This window comes from Anas platyrhynchos, chromosome 14 (assembly GCF_047663525.1).
Source record: "Anas platyrhynchos isolate ZD024472 breed Pekin duck chromosome 14, IASCAAS_PekinDuck_T2T, whole genome shotgun sequence".
Lineage (NCBI taxonomy): Eukaryota > Metazoa > Chordata > Aves > Anseriformes > Anatidae > Anas > Anas platyrhynchos.
In genome coordinates, this window is record NC_092600.1 from 1738230 (window position 1) to 1762972 (window position 24743).

The following is a 24743-nucleotide window of genomic DNA, read 5'->3' on the forward strand; positions in this document are numbered from 1 at the left end:
TGTAGTGATTGGTGTAAGGGCTCGTTTTCCCTCATGAAAAAAAAAAAAAAAAAAGAAAGAAAAAAAAGAAGAAAAAAAAAGAAACATGGAAAGCAACTGATTTATTCTGCTGGCAGACAGACCTGAGTTGTTTTCTACCCAGGGGAGAAAAATATTTAAAAGAAAAGGACCTGCCCCTTGTGCTTAGTTTGAAGACTATTTTTGGTGCCGTAAGCGAACACACACCTCTAGAGCAGCAAGACGTGTCAGCGTAGCAGGCTGATGGCAGGCACACCCATGTGTACTATGTATGGTTTTACCTCCTGGATTGCCTTCCTCAAACTATGTGGTTGCGTGGGTTTGTTTAGAATAGCCAAGTTAAGTTCAGGGCAGTGTTTATATATGTTTTCTTGTATTTACACACAAATAAAGCATAAAAAGGCATCCCAGCACCACAACAATGCATGTGCAATGAGCGAACAGGCACTAGCCCTGGCAGTGCTCAGAGGAACCCTGGTTTTGGTTTAATTCCTATCATAATTGCCAAACCAGAGACTCCCCACTTCTTCCCCTTACAGCTCACAGTGATTTACGTGGCTCCAAGGTGCGTACAGAGGCTGCTGCCTCTCTCCAGCATCAATTTGCAGTTTGTGTCCTCACGTATCAGCTCCCTCATCTCAACCACTCTGGAGTTTTGGCAGTGAAGTTTAATGAGCATGAAGTAAAACCTCTCAAAGTTCGAGAAGAAAGAAGTTGTGTTTATTTTTCGAAGAAGGTTTTAAAGAAACCGGTGCCACATTGGTTAACGCTGAAACCCCTGGGAGCTGAGCAGAGAAATCTGGCGTGCCCACAGCCCCTAGCTAAGGCAAGATTTCTGGTGTAAAGGAAGTGAACAGGCTGGCTGGAAACGGGATTTTGCAATTATTCCACAGCGGGATTTGCTGGGCTCTGCACCGTGCCAGCCCAATGCCGCTGGGATTTCAGTGGCGGTTGGGATGGGTAAGGGGGAGCACAAGAGCAGAGTTGGCATCCCTCAGACACCGCACAGCCTGTGCGCCCTGTCCCCATCTCAAAACCCGTAGCGAGGATGATGCAATTTACCGCAGGTCCATTTTTCACAGCCTTTTATCAGAGACATTTAGAAACAGCAGCAAAGCTTGCTGCAGAAGCAGTGTGATGACTGAACTGGCGTTCACCTCTAAGCAGCTTGGGAAAGATTAACCACAAACTTGAAATGAATATATCCAAAGCCACAAGTTGTTTTTTTTTTCTTTCTTTCTTTTTTTTTTCTTTTTTTTTTTCTTTCTTTTTTTTTTTTTTTTAGCTCATCAGCCCTGGCACTTTATAAAGAGCTTGTAAGGCTGCAGAAAAGAAGAACTGAAAATTCCAGAGGTGCATTTTATGCAGTACGAAATATAATCTCATCCAGTTTCATATCTTAAATTTGGACTTCGCTCCATTCCAGCTTGACGTTCACACATTGAAGGGAGCAGAATGACATACACAAACAAATCAGTTAGATGTATAGAGGAGAAATGCGTCCTGCCAAGTAGGTATCTTCAAAGACTTTATTAAATTCAAAACCCATTTTCTTTAAATTCCCATTTTGCACCCTTAATTTAATTTTCAGTGCAGCAGACATTGCTTACTAAATCTTTTCTAAATATTATCTGACTCTTGTATAGTGATGTATTTCAAGATGACAAATCTGATTTTAACTTTATATGGAGTAGGGCAGTTAACTGAGGACCCACTGCCTTGCTGGAGGTAAGGCTGGCTGCGGTGCAGATCTCTTTCCTCCCTCAAAAAGTCCAACAAATCCAACACAGCTGATTATTAGAATACTGTATGCAATTTGTTCCACTAGCAATATAGGATCTAAAACAGTTCAAAAGCAATTTCCCGGATGTCAAGGAGAAAGGGTGAGAGCTGACACCCTCACGGACAGCTATTGCCATTTTCTCAAGCCAGATACCACAGCGAGTCCTCAAACCACCCCCCTCTGGGGTCCCCACAGCACCCGGAGGTGTTCAAACACCCGCCTGGGTCCAGCAGCCTCAGGCACCCGCTCCGATGGTCCTCTGCTCCCCTGGGTGTGCTGCTGGAGATTCAGGAGGAGGGGTGAGAAGTAGCCTGGGGTTTGAACACATCACCACCCCCAGCTGCTGGCCTGAGGTCCCCCTGCCCCGATGGGACCTGTTTTCTGCGCTTGTACAGCACGGGGGCCTCACAGCCAGCCAGGACTTTGTTCCTGGTGCACAGAGAGGAAATCCAAAGGTGTTCTGGTCACGGTCTTGGTGGGTCAGAGTAGGAACTCCAGGGAAGAAAAAGCAGGTAATGACAGGTGAGCCTGGACAAAACCTCTGACGGTGAGGAGATGTAAGGTGGGAAAAGGCTTTCTTCAGTACGAGAGCACAGCTGGGTGCCGACGTGCTTGGTTTGACCACGAGGAATTCATGTGTCAGGGGGGGACCTCCAGGCACCCCCCGGGTGGGCTCCCAGCACCTTTATGCAGAGGGCAGTGGTTTGGCTGCAGGACGCATGGGCAATGCCCAAAGGAAGATCTCAGCCTTCACCTGTCCCAAACAAAAAGCACCCCGCAGAGGGGAACCTCTCCTGGGCCAAGCATGGGGCAATCCAGAGGACTTGCTGTAGCCGCCCGCTGTCCCCGTGTCCCCTGTCCCTGCAGGGTCTTTTTGTCACTGTGGATGCGGAGCAGCTGCTGGCCCCTGCAGTCAGCCTCTTCATCCCGGCCGGACCCATCCCCTGTATCTTCTGGGTACAAACCCTGTGTTGAGAGCTGTGAAGGAAAGGGGCAATGTTAACATATTGAGTGTTTCCATATTTCCAGTTCAGCTGATAGGAAATACTCCCTCTTTGTCAAAGTACATTCATTTCTTCACATGCTGAGATCCACATAGAGACTGCATTTCCCCCAAATTTACCCATTCTGACTTACCTAGCTCATTCACCTACAATGAAAAACAATTTCCCATATTCCTCCCCTCCCAGGAGCACCATCTTTTGGTGCTTTAACCATTTCAGATCTGTTTTCCCCATGATCCAAGACAAAGCCTGGAGCCCTGGGAAGGTAGCGGAGGGCTTGCTGCCAGCTGGAAGCAGAGCAGGAGGTACCTGGAGCTCAGATCATGGCTACAGCAGCAATAAAGCCCAGGTGAGCCATGCAGAAGAGGAAGCAGGAGCCAGACAGCTGTGCACAGCCCCCATCTCACCCCACTGCAGCCCCACTGCTTGCTTCTCGCCTTCCCACGGGCTGCACTGCAGCAAACCCTCAGCCTTGACACCCACGTGAAGGAAACCTCGAGCTGCCCTGCCAGCACTCGACAAGCGAGGTGGCTCTCATCTGATGCAAAGAGGCTCTGAATGTCACGGAGATGTCGCACGTCCCTGCTGGGGGTCTTCCTCAGGGGAACAGCAAGGGTGCAGCTCACAGCGGGCCCTGAAGCTCTCCAACAGGCTTTTCTTCAGCTGCTGTGTTTAGAAGATAAAGTGACTGGCTTGCAGTCAGACTTAGGTTCCTCGTTGTTCTTGGACTTGGATGTGATCCATCATTTCCCCCTGAGGGATTTCAGGGGGTACCTGCAGTAAGGGAGTACCTCCCTTTGTTCATGGTCATGGCTTTGAGCACGCACCTGGCACCGTTATTAATGGGCTGCCAGCTCAAGGAACAGCCACGTCCAGGCTCATAAACACGACCAAGACTTATGTCAAGTGTGGGAGTAGAGTGTACCCACCGCCCATTCCCTAAATCACAAAGAAACCCCAACAATTTACCTGGAAAGCCAACAATTTGTACAAACATTTTACTTTCGGTCCTCTCCAATCCCTTATATTTTTTAAATCAATCATCAGATGGAAACCTTCACACGAAGTTGTCTCTGTTCCAAAAAGCTCACAAAATTAATTTCCCTCTGTTAATGGTTATCGTGAAGTGCTCAGGAAAGTGAACTGTGGGAAAAATGATGGGAACTGTGAGTTCCTCCATCAGGGCCACGGGACAGAGAACACAGCCACCAGATCAGCTGTCTTTGTTGGGAAGTCCCACGTCCCACATGCTGCATCCCATTAGAAGTGTAAGGAATTGTTACTAAAGAGCAATGAAACTTAAAAAAAAAAAAAAAGTAGGAAGACAAAAATCATCACAGGCAACCGGCTGCCCAAATATTTAAAAGCTGGGGCACCTCGGACTAGTTCGTACCTTGGGTGAGCCAGGTGTTGGGATATCTGTGTTTTGCACAGATGAAAAAGTAAATTTCCCTTTACCTGATTAAATGCTTGAAAAACAAGAGACTTCAGATTAGAAATGCCTCTCTGTATTTCCTGGTCTAGGTCAGAGGGAAAAATAAGAAATACCATCCTCTCACTTCTCCTTTTAGCCAAACCAAACAGCAAGTACCAGAAATCAAGGTGAGGTGGGAGCAGGGGGATGGGACACGAGGTCCCCGTGTGATGTTTTATATCTTTTTTTTCTTTTTGTCACGTCAGAAATGGTAAAAAGGCTCAAGTAATTTTCACCCAAGTCCATTTAGCCTCCGGGTCCTTGTTGGTCTGCTAAGTCCCAATGTACTGAGCAGTGTCCTGAGGTCTGATTTCGGGCAGGTTGAGGTGTGGGATGGGCTTGGACACGTCTATGCAAGGAGGTACCTCGGGCATGGACCTGATCTCCTCTGGCACAAAGCTTGAAGCCACCGGTCTGCTACAGCAATGAAACAGCTCTGCCACATCAGACAGACAAAGCTCCAGGACCACAAGATCTGATTAATCAAATTAATCATTCTCTTACAAAAAAGAAGATAGATCTGTGTTATTCTGGTACTCCTTGCTAACTAAGCAAACCACCATATTGCTCTGGATAAAAAACAAATGGGTCTAATAATTTGTTTCTGATGAAAATCAGAATTATTGTGTGATTAAAACTGTGCTCAATGAGTAAAACTTAAGATCAGCATCCAAAAGTTTGTCCTTTTTTCATAAAATGTACTGATTATGGATGGCCACTAGAAAATGCAACTTATTTATGACAAACTTCTAAGCAGCATTGTACAAAGCCACGAAGTTCCCCGCTAGCATGACAGAAAACTCGTACTTTGAAGAGCAGCTGGCAGATGGAACATGCTATTGAGATGCTAATATAACCCTGAACAAATAAATCAATAGGCTTAAAATAAATATTGCATATTATAGCAATAAGTCACCCCAAGTCTTTATGTTCTGCTATATATATATATATATATTCTTTATTTGCTCAGTAATATCTGATGATACGTGACAACCCTTCTCTTTTGGAGGAGGATACTGGAAAAAGCCCAGCAGCTGCTAAATACAAAGTAAATATGTGGGGACATGATCCAAAACGCAACGACCCAGAGCAGGGGTGTCTGTGACACTGCTTAACACCAGTCCTCGCTTATCACCAGCACTGAATACAAGAACTGCTCATCTCCAGTAATCACACCTTTTTTTTTTTCTCACCTTAATATCAGGCTTCATGCTAACGCAGCATTTGCGCAGTATTTGGTAACAAGAGCCCAAAGGGAAGAAAACCGTATGACTTTTTGTACGCAGCTACCTGGTGCTTTTAAGACAGACCCTGTCGTGAGACCAGGAAAGGAAGGGAGCTCTCTGCGTTGGGGCGACCCGCCAGCACTTGGAGAGGCAGCAGGGAGGAGGGCGCAGGAGGAAATCCTCCGTCTCGCCCGAGCAGAGGGACCAGAGCGGGGCCAAAGCATCCTCCGTGAGCTCGCCATCCGCTGTGAGCACGAGCCCACGTCTGCACCAAGTTGGCACAGCCACCGAGGAAGAGGAGCAAAAACCCCTCTGGCTGAGGAACCAGGCAGAATTATACGGGAAAAATAAAGCATAAACTCGCAAAGCCTCAAGTCGGTGATGTTGGAATAACGATTAGGACGAGTGGCACAAAAAGGCAAAACCTTTTCCAAGACCTCTTTTCCCAGCAGTACCTATAGCATTGTCCCCTACTTCAGGGTTACCTGCATTCCCATTTTGCAGCTCATTTTCCTGCACAAGCCGTTCAGGGACGAAAGCCCCGTGCCCAGCAGCTGGAGGTGAGCTGCTCCCTGGGGAGGGCTTGGCAGTGGGGGGCCCTGCACGTCGCAGCCTTCCAGGGCTGGAGGCGGCTGCCCAGGGCAGCAGCTTTCCCCGGTCATGGGGTGAGCAGCTCCAAATTGTGTACTTTAAAATACATATCTTATGTAAATAGACCCACATGGGAATTATATAGAAACATTATATTTATATATATAATAATTCATATAAAAATCATATAAGGTATAGATGGATGGATGGATGGATGGTTGCATAATTACTGCTAGTTGTAGGAGTTGCTTTGCCAGTATCAAAAGGCACAGCCCGAAGAGCAGAGTGGGAGCAGCTGATGGGATCTCCAGGACAAGCCCCGGGAGAAGCTCGGTCTCTTTTCAGCCACAAACACGTCCCCAGGACCCACTCCTGACCCTTCCCAGCAAGGCAGCTGCACCTGCAGGCTATTTGCAGGGCTCGGGGCTGTGTTTAGGCTGACCTCTCCCCTCCAGCAGTGCAGGCTGGTGGCAGCCCCGCTGCTGTGTGTACCTAATGGAATCGAGTGGCGTTGCTCCGGGCTCCCAGCAGCTGCCACAGCCAGGGCAAGGTGCAGGGTGCAGGGTGTCGTCCTCCCCAACCCCAGCTGGGTGCCCCTGCCCTTCGGCACAGCCAGCACAGCCTGCAGGCACGCAGGGATTGCCCCATGACATCACGAAACAAGATGAAATCAAACACCCCAGCCTGCAGAGCTGCTTTTGCCTCGAGCAAAACAAACTGTTGGCTGGAATCTGAGTCAGTTGGAAATTTCTCACAATGTTTTTCTCTTTTTTTTTTTCTTTTTTTCTCCCCCTAAAAGCAAGGGAAGTGGAATTTCCCATGAGAAATTTGAATTTTGCTTAAAACATCCCCTATAAATATAAAATAAAAATAAATAGTCTCAGTTGAGTTGAGAAAAAAAAATCAAAATGATTGTTAAAATTAGGTCAAATGTTAGATCTATGTTTGGCCTGTCATATGGGTCCACGCGACCCACCAGGCCATGAGGCTGATAAGTCATTTTTGCACCTCTTTACCCACCTTTCTACGATCAGCATCCTTAGCTAGACCACATTCTCAGAAGACAATCTGTCTGACCTACACTTATGTAATACAGCTAATATTAACAAGTTGAATCATAATTATGTCAAAATTTCCTGCGGAGATTATGTTTCGTTTATGATGTTTTTTTTTTCTCTCTCCTCCAAGTTCATGCAAATAGCTTCCGAGCCCGTCTCAAAACGAGCTGATAAACGCGGGCTGACCTTCAGACTCGCCAGATGCTAAAACATGCAAAGTCCTCGAGGCAGAGCGAGCCCTCCCCACGCGATGAGGCTGCTCCTCGGCCACCGGCAGCAGCCGCAGCCCCCCTGGACCCTGCGCCTCCCCGCATCACACCACTGTGCCGTGCCGTGGTTATTTTCAGCTCCTCTGTGCAGGAGCCGAGCCCGCAGGCACATTCGTGTGATTTTTCGTTACTTCCTCCAAGCAGATCTCTTTCCGCACCGAGCCCAACAGTTTTGCTACTCCCAGGTCAAGCAAAAGGCACCGCGTTTTGGCAGGCAGCCTATCTGCCCGGCCCAGTCGCAGCAGTTTTTATGAAGGGAGCCAGCTAGCAGGGAGGGGGAGCAGGGGAGGGCTGCCTCCTTCTCCGGAGGGCCATCCAAAATGTTCCCTGTAGGGCAGACCCTGCCCGTTTGCAGCTAAAAGTGCCAGGATCCGGCTGCTTCCCCACTGAACCAAGAGCAAAGGTCCCAGGAAGCTTTCCCACCACGCACACACGCTGGAGTTTCGAGGTGATGCTGCCCTTCTTCCTTTTTGCATCAGAATTAAATCTGTGTGCTGCTAAGGCTGTGCTGGGTTCCCAGGGCTATTTCCCTGCTGGAAAGCAAGTGGAAGGGGGAGGAGGTGACACCGGTGGGTGACAAACGGGTGTGCGCCCCCCCCCGCAGCATCCTACAGCCTACAGACGGCCACGCTGCGGGTCCGAAACCTGCACCCACGTACACAAAGTCCTGTCTTAGATGCAGTCAGGTGAACCCAGTTCACAAATACCAGTTTACAACAGAGGGTTTGCCTCTTCAGTTTTCTTCCCTCGCATTAATAAAACGCTAGGAGCAGGCTGCCACCGGCCCTGCCCCGCGGTGCTCCCGGCGCAGTCTGAGATAAGGGGTTATTAATAAACGCTGCGGGAGGGAGGAGGGCCAGCACAGCCCCAGGGTGGAAGCAACCACGTCCTAGTGCTCAGAACATCAAACACGGGTGGACATGATACATACTCGAGGGTTTTTCTTCCCTTTTTCAATTACTGCTTTGCTTCTTTGACTTCTTCGATTTTATTTTTTTTTTAAGCCATGCAAATGCTACTGTAAGAGCTTCCTGTTCCTGTGGCAGGTACCTGCAATGAGCTTTCTCACAGCAAAATCACCCAAAAGCTTTAAAACTACCTCAGACTCCCAAAGACATGCAGGACGGACTGGGGATTCCTGGGGAGGAGCAGCTGGGTTTGCATCCTTGTCTTTTAGCTCTAGGAAAGCACCCAGGAAGCCCCAACCTCGCCCCGAGCAACACCGTGCCCATCCAGCAGCAGTTTCCAGAGATGCAGATGGGGCTTTTGCTTTTTAGGACCTACCCCACCAGCTGAACTCGCAGCTGATCCTGCGACACGTGTTTCCTACACGCACCCTGCTCTTTTTGGAGGTGCACCGCTCCGAGCCCAAACCCAGCACTTCCCAGTTTGTGGGCGCTGACACCAGTGAGCAGCCCGGGGCTGAGCCACGGTTCCCCCAGCCCAGCATGACGCTGCGCAATCCTGCCCCTTCTTTCTTCCCATGCAAACAACACGGCCAAGAAATCGTGCTGCTGCGGACACCACTATTAAAAACTCTTACAACAACACCGTGAAGAGCTGAGATGTGGAAACTGGCACAGACACTCGCCCTTGGGGCTGCCCCCTTGCAGCACCCGGTGGCACGGAGCAGGAACGGGGCCACGGGTGCTGAGCGGCCACACGAAGTGCCCGAGTCAGCTTTCTGCGGGGCCAGCTGCTGACTCACATTTTCAGTTTCTTTTGCTTTTAATCACAACGCCTCTGCTGCAAATTCATGCCATGCTCTCCCCCTGGAATCCCCCACGGCTGGTTGTGCGCCAGCTGGAGTAAAACCCACCTCCTTCCCTTATTACCTAATTTCCCCCCGACATCAGCACGTGCTGGAGTTTCTCAGGAGCCAGCCCAAAAACTAAGTTTGGGGTTTCTAGTGGGAGCACAGCTCGGGCTGGCAGGAGCTGAGCACCCAGCTCACAGCCCCAGGGCATGGCCCCTGCCCCCTGAGCTGCAGCCCCGCAGTGCCCTGCACAGCTCGGAAGCAAAGCAAGAGACAATCCAAAGCAAATTCCTCGAGAACAATTAATTAGAATAGGCCATGGCACACACCGAAGGAATTAACCACAGCAACGTGCCTTGGCTCTGCCTGCAAGGATTACACGTGCCGACAGGTGAGGGGTTTGGAAAACCATCGAGCTGCCGTAAGCCTCAGCTCGTTTCACTGCACTCGTTTTTATTTCTAATAGCTTGCCATATGGGCTCAATCCCCCACACTGAGCTGTTTTCCCTCTTCTCTGCAGCTTTCCTTATTACTTCATATTGCTGTAGCAGGCACGGCATCCCTGTGCGTGACAGCACAGGCTGCCTGCAGCAGCTCCTGCACAGGAGCACCCCGCAGCCCCTCTGTGCTCAGCACCAGCTCCCACCTGCGCCAGCTTTAAATGCCCAAACATCCCCTCATCGCCCCGGGCAAGGCTTGGCTCGTGCTAGCCAGTAAGCGAAGAGCAAAGCAAAACAAAGACCTTGGGAAAAGCTAGGCCTCCTGAATATGTAGCCAAGTAGCTCGTGGGTAATTTCATTCACATTCGCCTACACCACACGAACCAACGCCACCGAGGTCAGCCGGGGAGCGCGGCACAAACAGGAAGCGTGATGCAGTGCTCGGGGCTGGCGAGCAGAACCAGGAAACCAAGCTGCTTTTCCTCCCTATTCTATACTGTCATGATCTATAAACCAGAAACACGGACGTTTTCCCAGTCCATAGGTCCGTACTAAAACACTTCGGTGGTGTTTATGGGGCAATCTGAGGACTTCAGATGAAAAGGACTGGAGATATGAAGCCATAAAATGCTACAAGTACTCCAGAGCTGGCAGTACCCCTGGGAGTCACGACCTGGGGCACGGATGTTACCTGCAGGCTCCTTAGAGGCAATGCTCTGCATAACGTTCACAGCAGGGCTGTAAAACAACCACCCCACCGGAGGCACAAAGGGCTTGGGAAAGCAATGGGAAAAAGCAAAAAGCTACAACTCTGTACCTTGGAGGAGTCCCAGCTAAACATTCCTTATCGGAACAGGCTGGTGCAACGGGTTACGTAGTGGGAAGCCTTTGTTTTCCCCTCACTCCCCAACAGTTGCACTTATTTAGGCCGCTTCTTCCTACTGCTCGAGTCCAGGACGGGATGAGATGCTCCACGAGGCAGCAGGAAGGGTTGTGACAGGGTTAAAAGAGTTAAGAATAAAACAAAGCTAAACTGCATAAATAAGTCTAGCAAATACTGGCTGCAGCACAACCCCACAAACCAAGCACTAGCAGGATTTATTAAATAGTCATAATCAAAACAAATGTCTCCATTAACGACTCATTATGCTGTAGAGCAGGATTAATTCAGCGAGGTGGTTCAAATTACTTCTGGGTGCATTTTGTGATATTGAGGCATTGGAGCAGTCTTCTGTGCACACAGCCTGGCCGTCAAAATTCCTGCTGCTGTTGGGCTGCAATTAAATGGTTATGGAGCACTGTGCCCAACGCTGTCTTGTGCAAGCAGGAGGGCTGGCCAAAACATTTCTGTTAATCTTTGTTGTTTTTCTTTAAGCAGAAAACTGAGTTTTGATAAAAAACAGTTTGCTTGCACGCTGCATTTGCTTTCCAAGAAATTTCCCTCAGCCAATTTTCAGCCAGTTAAACGCTGTAGCAGCTTTCTGTAAAGGAACTGGAGTATTTCTGCTTTGCCAGCTTACTCGAGACGAGATGCAGGGGCACGCACGCACACAGGCGGCTCGGGATTATTCACCTTTATCCAAACCAGCCCCGAACAGCCTCCGTCAGCCTGTTTTCCATTCAGCCCGTGTGCCTGAGCTGCTTTGGCGTGATTTACGGGAAGCGATCTGCCGGTCCCAGCGGTCCAAGGTTCGCACCGCCGCCTCCCCACGTGCCTCGCCTGCACCCTGCTGCAGGAAGGCTGCAGGAACCCTGCAGGAAGGCTGGGATCGTCGCACTCGGGGCTGTTCCTTCCAATCACATGGTTTACCCGCAGGCTGGTGGCTGCTTGGCTCGGGGTTTGTGTTGGCGTGGAGGTGGGAGCACCGCGCCGGCACACGCTGACGCCTCCTGCCAGCCAGCTCACGGAGATCTACTGCTCATTTGCTCTGTGCCGTGTTTCTCTGTCTTCTAAGTCACCCCCACAGACATCAAACAGGATTTGGTTGCACGCCTCGAGATCCCGTGGTGATAATAAGCGGCTGATGGGAGCGGGCAGCAGAGCAGGGGCAGCCTCTGGGCAGGGCTCCATGCTTCAGAGACACCCATCAGCCTCAGAAAACAGCGTCAAACCAACACAGAACCCTGCTTAGTCCTTTTTTTTTTTTTTTTCCCTTTTCTTTTTTCCCCCTCCTTAGCAGGGTTTCTGTCCCCGATCAACAACAAAGGAAAGTTCCTGCTCACATCAATCAGCCTCAAGGGCTGTCTGGGCTGCGCAGCCCGTTCAGAGCCAAGAGGAAACCAGACACTCACAAATACCTGTCCAAATCAGGCTTGTCAACATGACAAGCCCTAACAAACAAAAAGAGTCGCCTGGAAGCTGCAACCCTTCCTGCTCAGGGCCAAACACAGCAACGTTCCCGGGCTCGCCAGCGGTGCCCAGGTGGTCCTGCCCCGCGGCCACGCTCAGCGCCTGCAGCACGGGCACCAAGGACACCCAGCACCGGGACTTCTGCAGCAGGGCACGCAGCCAGGAGCAGCTAGGGACAGGACCCTGAAGCCAAAAGCTTATCCATAGTCCAACCGTATTACTTAAATAAAAAAATAGTTTGTCCTCAGAGCTGGCTACCCTCCTCCCCCCCCGCTGCGTGTTTCCATGGTAAAAGGACAGCCATTATCAATGAGGTCTGCTGAATGTAATAGATAAAAATCATCTTATGGAACATTCATTCAGGCTGGGTTTTGTCCCTTGATCCATGTGTACACTTGGTTCTAAACAAAGGAGAACAGGCAAGATAAATTAGTGGGGCAGGCGTACTCCAGCAAATAGATGCCTTTTTTATTTTATTTTTTTTAATCTGTCTCCATTAAATTTATGTGTCCATTGGCTAGAAGACAGCATTCTGCATTCTTCTCCAAACATACCAAACAAAAACTCAGCCAGTGGCGTGATTCTTGTGATCAAGGTCACAGGCCTGGGACGCTGGTTTTGCTGGAGCATGCATCCGAATGCTGAACCCAAAACTTCATTTAACATGGGAAAAGTAGTAAAAACTGAAACAATTTGCTGAGCAGAATGACAAGCACTGAGTGATTGCTTTCTCTTACATGAATGAGGAAAGTCAGAAAGCTCGAGGGCTGCGTGTGGTATTTGGAGGAAGCTGCACAGAGAGCTGTGCTGCTGCTGGAGTCAGAGGCAAACCCCTGACTTTGCTCCATCTCCTTTGGGCTACCCCCAAGCAGGAGCTGGGGCAGCTCAAACAGAAGAAGGGGAGGGCTTGCTGCTCAAAGCCTTCTATCAAAAGGAGGAGTTTCCCAGCTGATGTGCTCACCTGGGGCATCAGTGCCTTAAAATAGCAGTCATGACGCTGCGATACCGAACAGCGGCCACTCCTTGCGCGCACGGCACGCGAGGGATCTGTGCAATGGGACGTGGGCAATTTCTCTCTGTACAAGGAAATCAACATAAAGGAAGTACTTATAGATTATGTTGCTGACAGCAGAAAACCTGGTGCAGCTCATAAATCTATACTTTGACTCTCATCTTCAGCAGCTGCATGTGTACAAACCAGGGCACACTGCACAAACTGCACCCAGCAGCTCCGCCGCCTGCCCTCCCTGCTCCCCCCTGCAGGCTTCAGCCAGGCACGACATGGGAACAGGGGTGATTGGAGACAACTCCACTGATCCATCATTCAGGGGGAAAAAATGGCTTTCTTTTCACTGGTGTATGCTGCACAGAAGATAAGGAGGAAAAAAAAAGCCACAGGGAATGCCACACAAGTGCCCTATAGCACCCTGCACTTCGCCTGTGGGAACTCAAAAGCAGCCACGGCTGCAGGGTACCTGTCCACACAGCTGGCTCCAGAGCAACACTGCGAGGGAATATCTCATCAGCGCTATTAAAATAGGCTGTGTTTTATTTTCAGACCAGCTTCTAGCCCTCCGTGTAACCAGATGGACGTGCAGATGCATTCCCTAAGGTGGCTCCCTTATCCTGCCCGGCACGCATGCTGCGAGAGCAGCGCCTGAGTGCACGAGCTACGTGCACATGTCGCCTCTCCATGCCCATGAGCTAGTTTTATTTGCACTGTAGGTGTGATATAAATTAAAGATTTTTAAGAGATAGAAGAGTCTTCCAGAGCACCTTTATGCACAGAGGGACCTCCCATGTTTATGCTTGTTGTGGGCTCGTCACACACCATGCTTTTATTAACCACAGTGCTTCAGAGGAAGATGATGCAAGTGCTGCATGTGAAGTGTCAGCTATTTTGTACAGCCTTGTTTATTGTATCAGAAAAGGCCTTGCAAAATAGAACAGTCGCTGTCATATTTACTGACATCCTCGGAAGGCTTTTGGCTTTGCCTTTCTCCTAGTGAGGAGGAGACAAATCCACCAGGATGCAAGAATGAGCGCGCGTTGGTGGAGTGGCAGAGCCCGGAAGCCCTGTCCATGAACCACAATCATCCCCCTCTTGCTTCTCATGGGTCTGAACTCCAAGGGTCAAATGGATAAGACAATTGTTTATCTTTATCTAATCTCTCTCTGCCACATTATATCTCTGCACGAATGCGTGCGGCTTTCTCCATGGCTCAGTTAAGCACCGGCTGGGAGCAGCGGCGGTCATGCTGCACGGGGTGCAAATGGGGCTGGTCCATCTACTGTTCGACACTGCTGAGGAGCGTAGGTGGCACGGCTGTCACCAGGAAGGGATCACATCAGGGAACTTTGATCCATGCAAACAACGCACGTGGAAGTACACTGTCAGCCCATTTGATGTAGCTGGCAGCTACCCTTCTCTCAGAAGGGGCACGAAATCAGTTCAGCCTCATCAGTCCCAGCCATCTCCATCATCACTAACCTCAAAGCATCCTGCTGCGTCCTGCCACATTACAACATGCCAGCGAAGAAAGGATTTAAAGCTAAGCACAACAAACCCATAAAAGCAGATGCACGTGATAAACAGTAACTATGCACGCGCATAGCAAGCAGGTGGGTAAGATAACAACAGATCTCTAGAAGCACAATTATTATGAAACAAAAGAGCAGTGCTGCGTGGCACAGCCAGCTGGGGACCTGCGGCGTGGCTGCTGCAGAGGCAGAGCAGGGGCTGCAGCAGGGCACAGCAGAGCCCCCCCTTGCAGCCCCCTGGCAGGCACGCCGCATGCCGGCAGCATCAAACAGCCAGCAGCACAACCTTTCTGCTGTACGGCCCGTCTGGGAGCTATCAGCTTTTATTGCCCCCTGGAAATCATTAACTCCACAGCCAAAAGTCTAGGCAGACAGACAGAAGCACGAGGGGAGACCGATAAAACAACTTTCTCCAGCCTGGAACTGAACTCCCTTTCCATGAATGCTCTCAGGGTGGCATTGCATCGCTGCCTTCCCCCCAGCAGTGACCTGTTAACTCCTGTCATACCCAAAAATCACAGTGAGAGGAGCAGATGGGGCCGTGCTCCCACCCAGGCTACCTGCAGGACCTGCTGGTGGCACGGAGGGACAGGGCTCCTGCCGGCACGCTGCCACTGCACCATGCTGCCTTTGGGCACACTGACATCACTTTAAAACCAATTTTGTGTTTCCTAAAGGCAAGTCCTGCCCGTCCTATTTAACAGGGAAAGGGTGAGGAGAAAGCACGGGCTCAGAGTTGTTTCCCCCCAGGACCTCCCCATCCTGCATATGCCAGCAATGGGTGAGGCTGAGGTGAAGGCTGTGATGTGCACGAAGCCAACCAGCAGACAAAGGCACCGAGCAGCATCCAGCTGAGAGGAGGCACTACTTATTCAGGCAGTGGTTATTCAGGCAGTGCTGTTACACCTGAGCTGCATTTCAAAGGAGCCTTTTCCTGTAAGGAGTGGCACAGCTGGCTCTGCAGGCCTCGCGCTCTGCAGGCCTCGCGCTCTGCAGGCCTCGTTTGCTGCTCGCTTCCTGAGGTGTGATACCAACAGCAGGCAGATTCAGGCCAACCACCGGTGAAATAACTGTACCAGATGAACCCCATTTGTGTCATGTAGCTGCCACAAAGCCTCCCTAAGCGGGGTTCACTTAAAACAAGCCATCTCACCCTTCTCACTGACAGCAGGGAACGATCTCGTTCAGGAGATGCCGAGCAGGGCCCAGCACCTCAGGGACCCCTTCCCCAGGGACTGTGGGGGCAGCCTCAGCTGGGGCTCGTTTGGGCTCTTCAAATTAGCACCACAAGGAGGAATTGTGGATGCATTTTACTAAAGGCAATGCAAAGGCCCTGTAAGGCAAAGGGCATGGACCCAAATTCCACTTACACACACAAAAATCCTAGAGCACACCAGCACAGCCCAGCCCATCCCCTGCTGAATATCCTCAGTTTTCTCACACACAGCAAGAGTACAGCCCCCCCGTGGCTGCCTTTATGACTGTCCCGAAGGAGGAATTGATTATATATTGATGAATTAGCCGAGATTGACAGGCTCATTAGCGGAACAATTTAATATGCTCATGAATTAAACTTCTGTGCTGCTCAGAGTGAGCTGGGCAGCCAAGGGCAGTCACAGGAGCTCCGTATCACGATGAACACACAGCATGGCAGCGGCTGGATGGCACCACACAGCTTCCTTCATGTGGCCTCGGGCATGGCAGCAGGAGGATGTGACACCCCCGGGGCCACCCTGCCCTCTGGTGCAACCCATCCCAGCCCTCCTTAATCCTACAAACAGCCCCTGCTCAGCCAGCACACCTGAGCTAGAAGGGAAGCTCCTGCTCTCCCTCCTGGCCAGCAGGGAGCCACTGAGGGATACAGCTCTTGGACTCTCCCTCATCCTTTTCTTTAGCCAGATTCGCCTCTGCTTCCTCCCCCAAATCCCAGCCCCTTCCACCTCCTTCTGCACACCCAGCCCAGTTTTCCTGCTCCATCCCGGCTGGTGGAGCTCAGCCTGCATTTGGTGAGTTCTCCACCGTGCCTCACAGTGGCTATATTGAAAAAACTTCAGCATCATTAAAAAAAAAAAGAAAAAAAAAGTTATTTGCTTTTTTTTCAGCTAATGCAGCCGAGCACCCTGCAGGATGGGGCTGTGTCTGGCAGAGCCCCACAGCTGCTGTGCAGCGATAAGTGCGGCCGCCGCGGCAGGCTGCCTTCCCCTGCAGCAGCTCAAGATGAGACAGGAAAGGGTGGGATGGGTGTCAGCATGAGAACAAGTTGTGACAAACAGGAGGCTGAGGCTCCTGGCTTACCAGAGATGCTGAGGAGAGCATCGCAGCTCGCCCTGGGAGGGAACAAAACCTCCCTGGCACACACGATGGGCTCCAGGGGGCACAGACCCTAAAACAGCTGTGTTTTGCATGCTTTGGTACACTTTTCTCTCCAGCTGTGCTGCAGGCCACATACAGGCTCTTTGCTGTCACACCACAGAGCTGATCCTGACCTCCAGCCCCGAGAACAAACTCCACACGGCTGCAGATGTGGAGGTTTTTGTGCAGGGCCCTAGGACCACGGGAGATGGGGCTCCCATGGGAGAGCTCAAAGCTGCTGCTGGAGGCTGGCTTCGGCCTCCAGAGCCAAGAATTGGGCAGAAACAAAGCTGAGCCATGCCCAGGCTTCCTGAACCCGGGCTGGCAGCTGGGGATTTGGGCTCCAAGGGAAGGAAAGTCATTGTGGGCACAAGCTGGCTCACGGAGGCCTTGCAGGCACTCCCTTGTGCCTGCCAAACAGCGTGGGCATTGTGTGCAGCCCCTGCTGGGATTAAATAAGAACAGAGAAACGTTCTGTTGAGGACTGACAACTGCAAGCTGCGCTTCCAGCATGCGAGGGAAAAGGAGACGAGAAAGGAAAAGAGACTGAAAGGAACCACGCACTTCTCCGAGTGTTCAAAACAAGGTTCTGGCACAAGATTTGGGTCCCAAACTGGTGAAACTAAGCCCAGGGGTTCACATCTTCCTGCCAGCTGCACCCCACAGCGTGGGCAGGGCCAGCAGCCCCCACCCTCAGCCTGAGGTCCTCCTGCGAGACCTCTCGGGGCTGCTGCTCTGCTCCCAGGAGGGGGGAAGGACAGGGAAGGCAGCAGGGGGAAGCACTCCTCGTTTCACTTGTTTCACAGCACTTTTCGGGCCGTGCCGCTGCCCTGGCCGGCTCCCAGCCCTCCGGGAGCTGCACCCGGGGCCACCCGCGCTTCTCGTGGGTGCCACCGCCCTCTGCAGTCCCCGGGGGAAGGCGCAGCTCAACGCCACGAGCCCTCGGCTTCCTCTCCTGCAGCCCCTGCCTCGGGTCTTGTCGCTCCCACCAAGTCCCAGCCCTGAAGGAAATTCATCTGAGGACTCATCTGCCTGCTGCAGGAGCGGTAGGGATGGAGCTGGGGTGCAGGGAACACAACCCAGTGCCCCCATGTGCCCAGGAGCAGGGCTTGGCCACCCCTTCCTCCACCCATGCAGTTTGGGACGTGCCTGACTCAGATTAAAACTGGTTATTTTAGGCTCCCTTTAAGGTCAGTAAAGGCCTAGCCAATTTTAAGCAGAACAATCCCCATCCCCTCCCACGGCCTTGCCTCATTTCTGCTCCCCCCTCCTGCAGCCGCTGGTCGTGCAAGAAATGCTCAGCTGGGATGCTGGGTGCAAGGAACTGATTTTGCCAGCTCACATGGCACTGATCATGCCCCAAACATGCCAGCTATGCTGCTGCTCCAGCAGCTACTTTCTCAGATTAACACTCAAAGCAGAAATGTTTTTTTTAGTAAGCCATTCATTGTTACCTATGAAATCTACACAGCTTTCTGCTTGGTGCTAAAAGCAGAAACAGCACGTTTCATTTTGGGGTTGTATTAGCACGAATGCTGGAGTATTTGCTTTGTAGCAGCACGCTAATTACAGAAGCAGCCTGGCCTGTGGCTTGCGTGCAGAGCAGAAAGCAGAAGATAAGATGAGCATCTGCACCAAGGGCTCCAGCATCGGGACATTTTGGGCTCCGAGACCAAGGCAGCTCCCTTTAGTCCCCCCATTCCCCAGTGCCACATCCCCCTGGTGCCCTTTGCCTCTGCCCCCAGCTGTGCTCCTAAAAGCACCGATGAAACCGCTGTGATCGCACAAATCCTGTGACAGCACAGCACGGAGCTGCCGGCCCCTCTGCAGCACAGACTGGTGCTGGTTTCCAGGACCCATTAACCTCAGCAAGAGCTCGTGGGCCAAACTCATCCAGTGTTCAGTTCTGACAAAGCCTGTGCCGTTTTCCCAGTGATGAATTTGTAGTTGTAGCTCCAGAATTGTAATGCAATGTTTTGGTGCAGGGGCACACGAGTGCTCTGCCTGAAAACCGACGTGCCCGAGGCTCTGAACACCGAAATCCCCAAACTCACATAGTCACAAGACACCCCGGTAACACAAACACACCCCCATCGTACCGTGTCTCCTTCCCGTACGAGATGAAGGCTGCCCACTCGCTATTCTGTTTCTCAGCATTATTCAGGTGGCAGCCCTAAGCTTGGCACTCCCCAAGTGCACTTCTAATCCTGCTCTGAAGACAAAACTTATCTCAGAGGCTCCTCTAAGCTGCTCCGTACCAGAACACTTGTGCAGCCCAGAGCTTGCTTCAAAGTCTTGTGTCTTGAGCTGAGGCCAAGAGCAGTGAAAATCACGCTGCCTTTTAGCGCCCATCCAAATTTTCCCTTAATTTTCAGATGGCATCAGCAAACACTTTGTATACCCAAACCTCAGCTCTCTGTGAGCTCTGGTGCTGCTCCGGGCACTCCTGCAGAGCATCCCTGCCGCTGCCACCAGCACTGTTAGAGGTGCTGTGCCCCACAGCCAAGCTCCTGTTGCTCTGCCCCACCACAGCCCGAGGGGCTCTCAGGGCAGCTTCACCTCTCTGCTGCCTGGCTCCTGCATGCGGCCACCTCCTGGCCCCGGCCTTTTGGGTACGTACCTGCACCCAGCACACACCCTTGGCTCACAAACCCCAAAAAGCAGATGCAGCCACATGGCCGGAGCAACACACGTGAATATTCACCGAATACAGGCTGCCTTGCCCAAATATGCTCCTGGCTGTCTGCTGGATGGGGTTTTTCTTCCCAGCTGCAGCATCCATTCCTTCTCGCTCCTGATGTGCCCTGCACAGTGGGAGCAGGAGTGTTGCTCCCCCTGCTCACCTGCACCTGCACAGCCCAGGGATGGAGGGCTCTGTTCCCAAAGGGAGAGCGGGCAGAGAGCACGGCTCTTGCCAAAGGACCAAGCTGAATTTCATCTGCCAAAGGTAAGCGTAAAGCTCTGGGTTTTCAGCTCTCCAACATCAGCCTCTGGGGAATCTGTTTGCACCCCAGTGGCATTTATCAGAGCCACAAATAACGCCTGACCTGATGTAGAACAGAGGGGAATTTAGCTTTTGGCTCATTATAATCTGTTTAACTCAGTTTATATTCAGCCAACGGGTCTTTCAGAACCTGCTCTCCCTTCCCAAACTGGGAGCTAATTCCTTGTGTTTGGGGCTAATTCCTTGCCCAGAGCAGCGTGCAGCGGGGGGGCTGCACTGCTCCGAGGAAAGGCCACCGGTGTGGGCTTGTCCCCCAGCCAGCCGCCTCGCCTCGCCTCCCCCCTTGGCCAGAGTCCTGCACCAAGCACAGCAACAAGAACCAAGCCGAGGCAGGCGTCCAGGGAGAAAAAACCAGCTCGAATAAGCAGGGCTGGCAGAGCCATAACCCCCCGGGAACCCGAGAACCGGGCCCTGCGGGGGCACGGCGCGGCTGGGCTGGGGGGGCCGGGGGCTGCGGGGGGCTGCCCCAGCCCCGCTGTTGGTTCTCCCACCCCCGCCGTTATTTCCCCACCTTACCCTTACCCCTCCGGACCCCGCCGTTATTTCCCCCACCCTCTCCCCCTGCCCTCCTAGGGGAGGCGGCTGCCGCCCCCCGGCCGGGCGCTGCGCACCCCGGGCGCTGCCTCTCGCTCCCCGCAGCCCACCCGGAGCCCCCCCGACCTCCTCCCCAGTCCTCCCCCAGCATCCTCCCAGTCTCTCCACCGACCTCCCCCCAGCCCCGGGCCGGCGAGAGGCGCCCCTTACCTGCGCCCCCCCGGCGGGGATGCTCGGGGCGCTGCGGGTGGTGCCCGTGGGTCCCGCTCCGCAGTGCCCTGCGCTGCGCTTTCGCTTTCCCTTCGCCTTTCGCTTTCCCTTCGCCTCGCTGCCGTCGTCGATCCCTCCCGGGCCGTGGAGGAGGAGCGGTCCCTGCTGCCGCCCCCCCCTCTCCGAGCCGCTCTGAGCCCCCCCCGAGGCGAGCCGGCTTCATCCCAGCCATCAGGAGCCTGGCCGGGCCCCCCAGCACAGCCCTCGGATCCCCCCCGAGCAGACTCGGGGACACTGCAGGGACGTGGGGATGCGAGGGGACCCCCCGGGGGGCAGAAGGAGCCCACAGCCCAGAGGAGAGCTCCCCCCGAGCAGCCCCTCTGTAAGGGGGAGATGTACGACCTGGGGTGGTTTGGAAAATGCTATGGGAACCACAAGATTTCTGATAGCTAAGGACAAGCAAGGAATAAATCAAAAAGAAACGTTCTTGGTTCACCCCATGGTGTAAGAACCAGCCAGCTGCTCCCAATTAGATGCCTCGAGAAGCCTCACCTGGGAGCTGATCGGATGCAGCTCCCCCAAGCTCTACGGCCAAGGGCAGGAGCTGGGCTGGGGCTTTGCACAGGCACCAGCACGGCCCCGCTCCTCCTGGGCTGTTTTACTGTAACCCTCCTGCTACAGGGTGTTAATGACTGCGAGCTGTAAAGCTCTTTTCTTTAGGAATTTAATCAGGTACCTGCTGTTCTTGGGCATTTCCTTCTGACCACTCCTGTTCTGTGCCTTGGTAGCGTTAGTTTTGGAGCTAGCAGCAGGTGCAGTTGAATTGCCTGGTTTGTCAGGCAAAGAGGTGAGGGATGGAGGTAAGGTCTGGTAGAATAAGAGGCCAAAGTTGTATGGTGTGAGTGGGGCAGAAAAACTGCCTCCCTACAGCTGAGGATGCCCTTTTCTACAACCTGCACTGGCTCAGAAGAATGCATTCCCTAGTTTTGTTTGGTTTTTGTTTTCCTCTTGGAAGCACTCATTTCTGCACTTCCAGAACGCTACTCACACACAGCATTACCCCTGATGTAAGCAACGAGGCAATGCCCCAGTGCACAGGCTGATAGAAGGAGGCACCAAGGATTTTACTTTCTTAATTCTTTTGTTTGTTTTGTGCTGGAGAGGAACGCCGAGGGGAGGGCCCAGGGGTTTGCACAAGTTGCTGGGCTGCCCTGCAGAACTGCTGCTGTAACCCCTTACTCCAAAGGATCCAAAACAAAATAGGACAAGTGATACATTAGCCAGGCTATTAAACAATGAAACTTTACACTAACATCCTGGAGGAAGTGTTTCAAAAAGCTTCTAGGATTAATGATCTGTAGTCTGCTTAAATAAGGGAAGGCGGCTGGGACCTGGTTAGCACGAGGGCTTGCTCTCCTCTAACATTTAACTGGGTTGCAGAATCCAGATCCATATTCCACCAGGGGAAGAACTGAGCCGTGGGAAGTGACTTCCCATTATCTAAATACCACTTTTATTTACAGATATACATATAATATTAAATTATAAAATCATAAAGTTACCAGTTGTCCAAATTATATTTGAAATTTGGGCCACGGGAACCAGCTTCCCCCAGTGCTCCTTAGGCTGCTTGTTGCCTGCTGTAATGCAGGGTTGGGTTTAATTTTTTGCAGATACCAAACCTACACGTACAAGACAGGCCAAACACTGATTATTTAAAAGGAAAACCAGGCACTGACAGGCAGGGTCCCTGCACTGTTTCTTACACCACCTAGTGTCGAACTTGGCTGACCCTGCTCCTCTCCGAGCACCCAGCTTTGTGCAGCTCGTGGGGGGGAGCCCACAGAAACCCAGCAGCACCGTTTGTGTGGCAAACACCTCCCACACCACTCTGCTACAGATACGTCAGCAGTGCTGCAGAGAAACTTCTTGCAGTCCCTCAGTGATGTGCCATTTCTAAATACGTGTGGAATTACCAGTCCTGTGGCAGTGCCTACAGGGCTGTAATAAATGAAGCTGCTGTTATACAAGTAAGGCATTAGAACACGACATAAAAATTATGAGAATAATTCATTTTAAAGAGAATTCCAGATACAATTTTATTCAGAATTTTACAAACAACAAGCATTTTTCTATATATATATATATATAAAAGTGTAAGAATCAATTTAGTTACAGCTAGGAATATTTACATTCTTAAAAGAAATTTCCACGTGTTTCTATGTACAAGGCTGTGACCATCACTAGGAGGTTGAAGTACTCCCAAAAGCACGTGTAACCAATGCGTTATGCTGCCTAAGCTGATTCTAAGTTTTAAGAAACTTAAAACTGGTTTGCAAGTTAAGGCCCTATTCTACAAATAGTGAAATACAAGTTTATTCAGAGACAGTCCCAACAACTTCTGTAGGTGCCTACTGTGCATAGGTCTCTGGAGAGCACAACCAAGAACAGCCCCCATGGGTGAAACACGAGTGGCTGTAAACAGAGCCGGGTGTAACTCATGTTCATCTCGGATTCCATGAGCTCAGCAATTCAGTCCAGGTATCACCATATCTCAAAATGGAAGTCTCCCAGACACAAACTGTTTTTATGACGTGGTTAGGTACACAGAGAAAGTTGTAAAGAATGCTCCTCCTCACAGGCAGCAGGCTGAAGGCAGTTCCGCATCAAACCAAGAAAGGGTTGTGCAATTAAAATAACATGAATAAGCATTCAGAGCCCAACCCTTGCCTTGACTTACTGCAGTCCCATTCCCCAGTCCATGCACCACCTCCCTGAGCTTTCTTCTTTCAAACCGTAATTTGGAAGCACAGGAGCAGGTGCTCGCACCTCTTAAAGTGCAGTGTCAGAAGTGACCCAAACCTGCCTGCTTCTGAAAGATGAATTACCAGATAAGGCTGTTGTGAGGATTGCATTCAAAGTCTGGAGAGTCGAACCAGAAGATTCTGTGAAATCTGACTGTCTTGCATGAACAAGTGACTGAAGAAGTTGTGGTACCTTTTGAGCTAACGGTATTTCCATTTGCATGCAAGGAAACCAGTCAGAGGATTGTGCAACTTGCCCGAGGCGATGAGAAGAGTCAGTCAAAGAGCTATAAATGAAGACACCCTAGTTCCCAGGTCAAGGCCTTAATACTGCTTTCCTTGGTGAACGCCCTGTAACGTGCATGGTTCTCTAGCAGCAGATAATTTCACCTAGCCAGAAGTCTCTGCTGTTGTAACGCAGGTTATGGGCATGGTAACCATTTAGTCTGAAGTTATAACAGCAGTCCCTTTACAGAAGGGTCTCAGAAAACAGGTCCCAGTCCTGCTTCACATCCCTGTAACACAAAGCGACACGCCAAGGACATGTCTATAGGGAAACACCACCCCAGACAATACTGGAAGTAAGCCATGTCTGACAAGGTTGCAGTCAGTGAGCACCATCCCAAACCATGGTACTGTGCAGCACCAACGCTTTGTTCCACAGCTACCCACAGCCACAGTTAGTGTTGTAGATCTGACTCGTTGCCAGTGCTGATGTCACTCTAACACCTGCTAACTACTGGTTCAGTTCATTTAATCTACGTCTTGCCCAGATCACATCACCTGCCTGTTGATGCTATTAAAATAGTCCCTTGAGTTCTTCTGGAAATACTTGGTAGCTGGATTCTGACTACACACTAAAACAAGGAACTTGCTTTAAACAAGGAACTTGTTTTAGAGATTAGAACGATACATTCATCACTAAAGTTCCTTGTTTTAGAGATAAGCCTGAGGATCAGTGCAGGACAGCAAAATAAACAGAAAATAACCCAGGATGCTATATTAAATACATTGTTTCTGAGTCACACTTCTTACTTTTAAGATTAGCAAGGAAGAAAGTGTATTTTGTGACACAGAGCTGGCCATTGTGTTTTGCAGTGTTAGTCATAACCAGAAAATTCCCCAATTAGGTTGCACCAAAAATAAACAAAACAAAAACCCCAGCCCTTGTTTAGTAAACATTAGAGTACTCAAATATTCAAGAACAAAAGACTATCAGGCACATACCTGGTTGACACAGTGGATTAAAAATAACAGCTAAATCAGATGTTAGATGGACTTTAACAGGAATTTCTATAATAGATCATGTGTCAGGCAAGCACGTATCTT

At 51.1% G+C, this 24743-nt stretch overlaps 1 long non-coding RNA gene across 1 annotated transcript; it reads right to left on the reverse strand.

Moving 5' to 3' along the window:
• Window positions 1-1533: 1533 nt before the first annotated feature.
• Window positions 1534-21713, reverse strand: LOC110354619 (uncharacterized). The gene is made up of 2 exons (XR_003500542.3): window positions 20611-21713; window positions 1534-2779 (listed from the first exon to the last, which is right to left on the reverse strand). It is a non-coding gene; the product is annotated as an uncharacterized lncRNA (long non-coding RNA).
• Between the last annotated feature and the right edge of the window lie 3030 nt (window positions 21714-24743).